This window comes from Enhydra lutris, unplaced genomic scaffold (assembly GCF_002288905.1).
Source record: "Enhydra lutris kenyoni isolate GAN:26980312 unplaced genomic scaffold, ASM228890v2 scaffoldscaffold5, whole genome shotgun sequence".
Classification (NCBI taxonomy): Eukaryota; Metazoa; Chordata; class Mammalia; order Carnivora; family Mustelidae; genus Enhydra; species Enhydra lutris.
Window position 1 is genome coordinate 14,684,471 of NW_019154089.1, and position 10,531 is coordinate 14,695,001.

Below are 10,531 nucleotides of genomic sequence, written 5' to 3' on the forward strand. Positions count from 1 at the left end.
CCCGCTCTGCCTGCCTCTCTGCCTACTTGTGATCTCTGTCTGTCAAATAAACAAATAAAATCTTAAAAAAAAATTCTTTGATCACTATCTTTCTGTGTTTAGTTATATTTAAGCTCAGTGGGTTTCCCCGAACTTTCTGGAGGAAATACCTGTGGCTAAGAGATAATTTTCGGAAATAGGTAAGATCACAGGTCTCATACAGATACAAATACGAACACATGTTAAAAACTGTATTCTGGTTGTTAATCAACAGGGGAACCCGGCAGATGTTATAACTAGCTCCGAGAAAAAGCCAGAAAAGCACACATTTATATGGAGTAAAGGAGTGTCCAAATAATTGTGAATGAAGGCAAACTGTGTGGGCAGGGAGGGGGCAAGACAGACTTACGGTCTGTTAGTTACATGCTAGTTACAAGTTACATGTCTGTCAGTTATATACTAGTTACAACCTGCATATCTGCCAGTTACATGCTAGTTGGAAAAGAGCTGGAAAAGAGCCCCCACAGACTCAGAGTCTAAAAAGGCCTAGAGTGAGCTACAGATAATGCAGTTTTCCAGGGAAGTACAGGATGGTGGCTTTGTTAGGTCCCCCCAAAAATGTCCGTGATTAAAGGAGCGAGACTGATAGAAAGCGAAGGTCAAGCAAAGCTTTATTCCGCGCCAAGCATCAAGAATCAGACCGAACGTTCGGGGACACACCTCTTACAAGAGAGGGCGACCTCTCTCTGTTTCACAGACTAACTTTTATAGAGCAAAGGCCATGTGGTTGGGCCTGGCCACTCACAGGTGGCCAATGAGATTGCAACACACAGAGAAAGCTGCACAGTGATGCTAGGTGACCAATTGAATTACAATTTATCCTAGTAGACATTTGAACCAGCCTATCACCTTGGTCAGAATTGGCGCCCAAAAGGTGCCCAAAGGGTGGGGCCCATACTCCTTGGTAACTAGAGAGACAGTATGCGCCCCCCCCCAACTGATTGAATACTTCCACCTGGCCTGACCTACCCTTGTATTTGGACTTTGTTACCTGGGGCTTGTTTTTAAGTAAGTTCCCCTGGAGGAGGGGGGCAGAGTCAATTTAAGTTTTACAACAAAATGGCAGTTCAACCGGGGTGGGGCTGCTCTGGCTGAATAGGCCCTTATATCTTCTCTGGGCAGAAGGTTGGGGGGTGGGGAGGGGAGTGCTCCAAGCTGCTGCACTGAACGGTGGACTCTAGCCTGGCACAGAGGACTTGCCCTCACTGTGCTAAGAGACCTAACCCAGCTGTCGCCAGGCGTCCACCTACATTAGGCCATGTCTCTGAACGTGACCCCAGGCTCTGGACTGAGTCTTGGCTCAAGAAAACACAATATGGTCAAACCACAAAATGTCCATTGCCCCACCCACCGGGCCCACACTGCCAAACCATTGTCATTCTCCCTTTACCACCTTCCTCCCATTTCCTCCTGGCCCCTTTTAATTCCCCCTTTGTTCTCCCTTTAGGATCCTAAGTCACCTTGGTTCCCCATCAAAGCTGGGCTCCATTTCTGCCCAAGACGACCTGCCCCACGGCCCTGGTCTCAGTAAACTCTGTCTCGCTGCCTCCAACATGGGTCCAGTGCTGTTCCAGGGCACTCTTCTGCTGTCCCCACAAAGCACTGAAAATGGTAATCTCTCAGTGCGGCCAGCATCCTGTAAAGCCCTAGCTCCTCGGGTCCCTCCCCGACAAGCAGCTAGACCTTTTCCCACCTTTGCCCACAGCCTTCCTGTGCAGTGGCTAGGTCGTTCTACATGCTGTTCTCAGCAGGTTTCCCCACTGCAGCTCTGTTTATTCCCCATCCCCCCACACACCCCTGTTCTGGAAAACCTCAAGGGCCCAGGCCCCCTTTATCCCCTTGCACTCACGCTCCAATCACAGCCCGTCTAGGCCCCCGCCAGTCCTGCATTCGTGTTTACTCCCGGGTCCTCCAGACCACCTTCTCCAGGTGACTGACTATAGACAATCGCTGCAGTCCCAGCTCTTGGGACTTCTAGAAGTCCCGTCTTCCTCCGTCCGCTCCCACACAGCTGTGACCCAGGTTCCTCTGTCACCATCAGTGGCTTGGCTCCAGCCTCCCATCTCCTGGGGTATGTGGTCACCAGGGTGTATGAAAGTGTTCTCTGCAGTTTCTTTCCTTTTGCTCCCCTACTGATTCTGTCCATGGCTGTGGGAGGACATGGGGATGCTAAGAAATGACACTGTCACTGTCTTGACCACCGGCTGTGGTCGCACCTTCTAGACAGGACAGGTACTGTACCCAGCCCCAGGGAGGGTCCCCAGCAGATGGCCTCACTTTCTTACCCAGGATATACAGCCCCCGCATGGCCCCAGAGGTCTGTTTCCACAGAATCTGTATCTGCTCTGGGCCCACTTCCCATACCAAGCATCTGGCTCAGTGCACTGTCCCAAAAGCTAGCTGCTTATACATTTTTAAAATATTTTACATTTTTTTCTTTATAATATCGAAGGAGTCATTCTTTTCTCTGTGTCTTTTTTTCTTCTTTCTTCCCTTTTTTTTTTTTTCCTTTCCTTCGTCTCTTTGTGTCTTTTTCTACACTGTTTGCTTTGTATTAAAAAGGATGAGATTCAGTCTCTCTCTCAGGCACTTTCCAGGTACTTTCTTGATCTCCAGAATCTGCTTCCTCATCTGTGAAATGGAAGCAATATATGCCCATCAGAGATCTTGAGGAGGGTAAGCCCATGTGTTAAGTGGGTCCTTGTCGGCGGTGTTCGTCTGTGTCTCAGGACAGAATGCAGCCAGTCAAGGGCGTTGCCAAGTGTCCCGCTTGCATGTATCAAATAGTTGTACAGTTTGTTTTGTTTTTAAAAACAGATGTGTATACAGAATGTTTTAAAATTCCTCTTTGAAGAAAGATCCCCGCTGGGAAGAAAAAAAAAAAAAAGAAAAGAAAAAGAAGGGAACCAGGAATTCAGATCCTTTTTCTTCTGCCCTGTCAGTCAGTCGCTGATTTCCCTCCGCCTGCCCCCCGCACACCCCCCGTCAGGGCTGCTCACAGGAAAAGAAAAAGAAAAAGGCTTTCTGCCCACAATTCAAATTAACCCTTCTTCTGACCGTATTTTTTTCCTTCTGAATTGATATCTCCCCATGCCACAATTTTTTTTAGCCTTTTAACAAACTGCCAGAAATGATTAGAAAGGAGAACAAAAGGACTGGGGACTCTGAAAGGTAAAGACTCTGCATTTGAATTCAATCACCTCTTTTATGATGCAAATAACGGCCCCCTTTGATTCTGCCTTCCGTGTGGGATTCAGTGGAGACTCTCAGGATAAATGGGGCCCAGATGCAGAAATGAAGCTTCCCCATTTCTCAAGTCCCCTTTCGAGAAGGAGTCTCCTCCCACAGTCCCAGTCGGGGCTCCTGTTCCCAGTGGGGACATAAATGTTGAATTATTGTTCCTGGCTCAGAGGTAACCACAAGCCCCCAACCCCCATCCTCCCGTGGCCCAGAGCTGACTCTACCATCCAGGTGCAGATCTGGGTGGTGCTTCCTGCCTGACAGAGGACATCAGGGCTTACATTTCTACTGAGCGCTTTCTGAGTGCCAGGCATGGCGCCAAGCACTTTCTCCAACCCCTGTCTCCGTTCACGCCCTACAGCTGCGTGAGGTGGGCACGTCCCCTGATGAGTTCGTGTTGTGCACACACAGACAGCCCAAGACTTACTCAGGTGGAGTTGATGAAGTTCTAGAAGCTAGGTGAGGTTCGGTGGGCCGAGGTCCGGAGCCGATGACCAAGAAAGAATTCTTGAGACATCTTTGGTGCAAAATGGTGGTTTATTAAAGCACGGGGACAGGACCCGTGGGCAGGAAGAGCTGCTGCCCCGGGTTGTGAGGGGTGGCTGATTATATACACAGGAGTTGGGTAGGTGAGAACAAAAGGGGAGTTTAGAAGTGCTATCAGGGTAAGGAAGACTGTCCAGATATTGAAGGCCTGGTTACTATCAAGCCAAGTCCATTTTTCCTCTAATGAGGCACTAACATAAAGACAATTGGGAGTTTCCTGGTGCGATGTCACATTCCTGCTATCAGGTGTCTTTGTTAGTGAGATTTAGGTATAGGAGAAACTTAACTTTATTTACATTTCCTTCTACCCCAGCCTCCTTCAGTTTTGTTTATGGAGGGGAGGGCGACATTGGGGCTTGAGGAACTGAGTTGTTCATTTCTGGGAATTGGGCTATTGAGAAGATAGCTTCTTTGTTGTAAATCTCTAGGGCATTTGCAAACGAAGTGAGACTCCTGTCTTTCGGGATTGTGAGCTCTGCAAGTTAACAATTTGTTTTTCTTTTAGGGCAGCCAGGGGTGCCTGAGGGATGTCACACATATTACCGAGGGGAGCGGGTGGAGAGGGGGTGCAAGGTGCCAGCTTTTGCTTTGTCCTCAGCCAGCCTCCTGCTCCCTCATCAGAGTCACCCTGGGATTGAAGTTCAGAGACTTGGCATCACTACACAACAGGCACAGGGACGGGAGCCCCAGCTTGGGTTTTGGTGTCATTCTGGACCCTGAGTTGGCAGAAACAGAACTAAACAGGAGGACTGGCATCATGTGGTCAAAAGGAAGGGGAAGAATGAAGGAGTGGATGAATGAGCACAGGAATGGGAACCCATCTGAGAACCGCACAGGCGCAGAGCAGGAGGGCGGAAAGAACAGGGGCTTTGGAGCCCCACCTATGGGTGTGAGTCCCAGCTGTGCCAGAGGCTTGCCCTGGGATTTTGTATAGTTATCTAGTCTCCCTGGGGCCAGAAACAGCTCTATCTTGAGGTTGTGGGGAGGATCAAATTTAAAAATCCGCAGGGACGCGCCGTGTTACTAATAACAGTTTGTAGAGGGAGACATACAATTTAATATTCAAACCAGGTGTTCTGTATTGGCTGTGATTTCAGATCTACTTGTTTACGGCTTCATTGGAGCTGTTTGGTTCTGAAGGTGGGACTTGTATGTTACACTGGGGAAGCTGTGGCAGGACGACATAACCAAAACCGTTGTGCCACTGAGTGCTTAACCATATGAAAGTATGGAGGAACTACTAGGACATCACAGACATTTAAACCTTAAATACCGACAGTTCGGTATGTGAGGATGTGCCGAGGATGTGCCGAGAGTGTTAAGTCTGCTGATCTAAATAGCTAAATAGCTCTCCGAAGACCTTGGGATGTTAGATCCCGCCACAGCAAGGATACTCTCCTGGCAGTGGTGAAGACCACTCAGTGGCCCCACGAAGGAGATCACCATGCCTGCCAACACCTGAGCCTTGGTTTCACGAAAGCATTGTGCTCTAGCCTCAAGGGGCTCCCAGTTCGTGTTGGTATCTGGACATCAGCTCTTGGCTGGTTAAGCCTGCTCTTCCAAGAACTACCTCTTAAAAAGCTATACCTAGCTTAACTTGGACTTTATTTCTTTCATCTCCCCTTTGCTGGAACAATAGTGTAATTAATCTACCGTGGAGGTGTATTATTTCCCCCTGGCTTATTAAGGGATGTTATCCCGTGTGCTACTGGTTGTGAAATGTTATTATGATAAACTATAATTCCCACAATGAACCCATGTTAAATAATATATTGGCAAAGACAATTTCAGTCTCTGAGCACGTTTTGAACAAAACACCTGGGATTCTGGGAACCAGAGAGGGTGTTATGAAAAATGACATCTAGTCCATATGAATCCAGAGCCATTCTCCTTCTAAATGTGCAAATTGTGACTTGGGCTTCCCTAAGAAGAGCGATGTCTTGGGAGGAGGAGATTTGGGAAGTGTTCGGTGAGGTCATTAACTTAGCCTTTTTGGCACCTGACTTTGAGTACCTGGCTCTGTCCTAGCCACTCACCAGGCTCAGGGCCACTTCATAGAATCGTGCTGTTTCAGGTTCTTAGGTTTTGTTTTTGTTTTTTATGCTGTTTCAATTTAATTCGGCAGAAGTCTAGATGATTGATGCCAGATCTTATTTTGTGTATTGGAGCCCCATTTCTGCCTCTTACAGACTGTATGATCTTGGGTAAGTTACCAAATCTCTTTTTGCCTCAGTTTTGTTCCCTACAAAATGGGGACATTAATCTCCAAGCTTTTGAGTCCTGCGAGGATTGGGTGCTGAGCTCAGTCCCTAGCACACAGAAGCCCTTGATAGCTGGAGTTTGTGTTCTTCCCTTTGAGTGAACCATGGGGCCAGTTTGAGTACTGAAATTTGAGCAGCGTAGAGAACAGTGAAATTAGATTGTAAGGTCCTGTGAAAACACATAACCAGAGCAGACACGAGACATGGTCCGTTCCGCAGCCCTGTGGCCCTCCAGAGTCGGCCCTTGGGCTCACCTTTTCCTCCTCAAGCACCCACCTCTCTCTTCTCTGCTGAGGCTTCTCTCCTCAGGCAGATGTGCTCAGATGTACAGGAGGCTGGTCATTGCCTCCCAGGGCAACCCCTAGAGGGTCGGGGAGGAGAGTCTGGATAAAGGCCCAGCCTCCCAGCCTCTGGGGGAAAGATCCTGATGTTTCTACACTGTTTCTCAGAGGGTCTCCTGAGGGCCTCATCTCCAGGTGCTAACAGCAGGAGCCCACTCGGCCAATACCTTGTACTGACCTTTCTCCCTTCATTCTCCCAGTTCCCCACTGTACTTTCTGGGGTCACGTATAAATAAACCACGAACAAGTCTTATTCTTTGAAGAACCAAAAGTAAGAGGGTAACTGGTGACTGTTAGTCTGTGTGTTTGTGTGCCCTCCAGATTCATATGCTGAAACCCTAACTCCCAAGGTGATGGTGGTAGGAGAGAAGACCTTTGGGATGCGGATCCTGTCCTGAGGGCTTAGCCCTCTTGATTGGGGTAATCTCCGTTATAAAGAAGACTTCTGAAAGCCCCCGTGAGGATGGCCACCAGTGCTGAAGCACGCTCTCTCCAGACACCAAAGCTATGGGTACCTTGATCCTAGCCTCCAGAGCTGTAAGAAATCAATTTCTGTTGTTTACGAGCTGTGCAGTCTATAGTATCACAGTCTATAGTATCGTTAGAGCGGCCCCAACAGAGGAAGTCAGTAACTGACATGTAAGTGTTGGCTGTGTGCCCGGTGCTGTGCCGAGCACTGTACAAACACCTGTTTGTGCAAAATAAATCCTCATTAAAATTTTAGGAGATGGGTATTATTATTATGCTCCTTCTACAGATGAGAAAACCAAGGCTCAAAGAGGTAAGTGATTTCCCCAGGTTCACACAGTGGCTTAGGAATTTTCCAAGACACAGTAACTGGGCCAGAAGCCAAGTCAGCACTGGTTGATTTATAGGGGTGGGAAATTTTTCCCCTCTTCCCTTCTAGGTTCTTTGGCTGATCTAATAATTAAATTGACATAGACAGATTAACAGGAGAAAAACAAATTTAATTTGTACATACGGGAGCCCGCCTCATAGAAATAGGAGACCCAAAGGCAATCAGGCAACTGAGGCTTATAGGCCACTTTTTTTGTTCTTGGTTTTTATGTTTTGTTTTGTTTTGTAACCAGGCATGACCGATTTACTTACAGCAGAGGGAGGACAAGGAGGTCGATAGAAGTGGGAACAGTGGTACCAAGGGCAGAAGAGAGGGCATTCCTGCAGCTCAGGTGTCGCTGCCCACCTCGGGGTGTTTCTGCTGTGGGTGTTTGTCCTGGGCGGGCCGCGGGCAGAAGGACAAACAGCAATGGGGTCCTTCGAAGCAGGCGCTGAAAGGTTCCAGACCATGCAGGTGGTGGTGGGGGTTGAGCTTGCTGCTCTGGGCACAGGTATAGGAGCGGAGCTCGCAGGTGTAAGGCCGCTGGCCCGCCATCTGGTCGCTGCTGCTGGTGAAATGCTTCCCACAGAACTCGCAGATGCCCCCAGGCCCACGGCTCTTGCATCCAGATGGTGGCATCCAGACGCCACCACAGCTCTGGCATCTTCTTGGTGGACATCTGGCTCTTTGCAGGTTCATTTCTCTGTTGCCGGAGCCCCGCACTCTCTGTGGCGGCAGCTCCAGCACCCGCCCACAGCTGCATGGGAGGGAGGCTGCTGATGGGGCAGTGGCCTGGGCAGCTGGTTCCAGAGAGTCAGAGTCGGTGGCAGGGGCTTTGCTGGCTTTGGCCCTGCGGGGGCTCCGAGGGTGCATCTGCTGGTGGGTCTTCCTGCGGCCCTCTTTGCTGCTCCGGGTCCAGGTATAGGGATGCTGGTCGCTGGCCCGGGTCCAGGTATAGGGATGCTGGTCGCTGGCAGAGGGCTGCCTTCCTGGAAGCCGGCCCATATGCACTTCGAGATTACTGAAGGAACCAAGGGTTTTCTATGGACTAGGTACGGGGCCCTCTGCTTCCGGCCGATGCTCACCCAGGGGCCCTTGGCCTCAGCTTCCAACCCCACCACTGCCGACACAGCGGCAGCCACCTCTGCCAGCGGGTCCGCCGGGGCCTCAGGTTCTGTCAGGGAGATGGACAGTTCACGGTCCCACAGAGCATGGCACATTGGTTTTCAGGCCCCTGCAGACTGTCTCCCTCCAGGGAGGCAGCTCAAGGCCTTGGGCTTTTGCATTCTGCGCCCAGGCAGGAGCTGGGACTTCTGGAAAGCTGGCAGTCCAGCTTCTGGTGGTCCACGAAAGCCGTGGTGGCCTCCAGTGGAAAGGCCAGCAGGCAGCAGCTGCGGGGCCACAGATCTAGGTATTTGTCTGTCCAGGGCGGGCAGTCGTGAGGGTCGAGGGTCAGTGGTGTCCACAGCACATGCTGGTTCTATGGGCAGAGGGCATGGAGGGGGGCCCCAATGGGCACAGGGCAGGGAGTGGCGGGGATCTCACTCGGACCGCCCCGGTGCAGGCACTTCCTTCGGGGAGAAGGGTCCTAGCTCTGGGTGGGACCTTAGAATCCATGCCTTTGGCCAGGGCTTCACTTCCACAGTAAGGTCTGGCATCTACAGCTTGATATCCGTGTTGGCTGTGGGTGCAGGGTCTCATGGCGGGACATAGGTGGAGGGCTGGGTGGGCTGGCAAGTGGAGGTGGCACAGGCCGAGGGCACTCAGGTGAGTTAGGGGACTGGGGCTTCAGAGGGAACAAGAGCAATCCACAGGCAGGTGAGAAGAGCGGGTGTGTGAGATCAGATGTTCGCCCTCCACGCAGAGAAGTCTTTCAGCTGAATGTTCCTCTGGCACCTGCTTTGTTTCTGGCATAGGACCCCTATCTACATTCTTGCAGGCATTTAAGGGAGAAGTGAAGGTTTCTCCGAGTCTGCTGGGTCTTGATTGCCTTCAGCTCAAAAGTCACCCACATGTCCAAGTGGCACCTTGGAGGGATGGCACAGTCTGCTCCCTTTTAATCCTGTTCTGATACGTCTATTTCATTCATTTGATGTGGGAAATCTCTGGGGGATTTTGAAGACTGACTCCTTGGAGGTGGTAGGGGGTTGGCGGCTATCTAGATCAGAGAGATGGATGGGAAAGGAGTTACAGAGGAAATTAGGGTTCTGACGCATAGAAGAGTCTAGAGGGGCCGCAGGGAGAGGGGGCCAGTGTGCTGTGATGTTATTCCTGGAGACATAAAGGCTCCAGTCTCTAACAGAGCCATTCTCATGGCAACAGGGGCCCTCCCCCAGGCGAGAGGGGCAGGTCACCTCGTGTCTCTGCAGTGAGGCAGGTACGATGCGGGGGAAATGGTCATTCGTGGGTCAGGGACACATTTCTAGGGCGAGGGGTCCCAAGCCCTCCACTTCCTCACTGCTATAGCATCCACCAAACTCAGGTCTTTGGCCTCTGAGGACCTGCTGAGCTTGGGGAAGCGGAGCCCTTCCCATGCTCCCCGTGCTCCCTGCGCCCGGAGTGCTTACCTTCTGATCAGACCCAAGTCTCCGCTGTGGCACTTCTGAGGCAAGGGGACTGGGGAGAAGCCTTTAATTTTAGCTCTTGCTAACAAATGTGTGACTAGATTACCAGGAAACTTCATTCCAAAATTAGACAAATTCCAAGAAGAAAAGTGTAGGGTTTTTTTGTTTTGTTTTGTTTTGTTTTAATATGGAAGGAATTAAAGTCTGGAAAACCTCCCAGTGAGAGGCCAGAGAAGGGAGAATGAAGATTGACTGCTTCATGAACCTGCCCTCCAGAGACCCAGACCCAAAGTCCGAGTCCCATCCAGGCTCCGCCTCTTGCTGGCGGATAGCCTCCAGGCCAGCCATAGAAGCTCTCTGCTCCCGCCTCGTAAATGGCAATGCACACAGATCACTTAGCACGGTGTCTGAGGCATGGGAAATGCTCCAATAATTGTAGCAGAGCCAATGGCCCCTGGGGTATAGCACCCATGAAAAATGCTGATAGGGGAGGAGTCAGGAAACCCTCAGCCGCTGGTACGGACCTGACATGTGGCCAGAACAGTGGGGAGTTGTAGAGCCGAGAGAGTTTTTAGAAGATTCGCGCTGGACAGAAACGGCCCGAGTGCTCTGCCATGTGCCGTGCCTGGCAGGGACTTCCCAGGAAGAGCGCGGCCTCAGATAGAGCTGGGTCCTTAGGCTGTCGCGGCAAGACACCAGCAG

At 50.8% G+C, this 10,531-nt stretch overlaps 1 pseudogene; it reads right to left on the reverse strand.

The window, feature by feature from the left end:
* Positions 1–7,459: 7,459 nt before the first annotated feature.
* On the reverse strand, positions 7,460–10,177 carry LOC111141080 (annotated as a pseudogene).
* Positions 10,178–10,531: the final 354 nt, after the last annotated feature.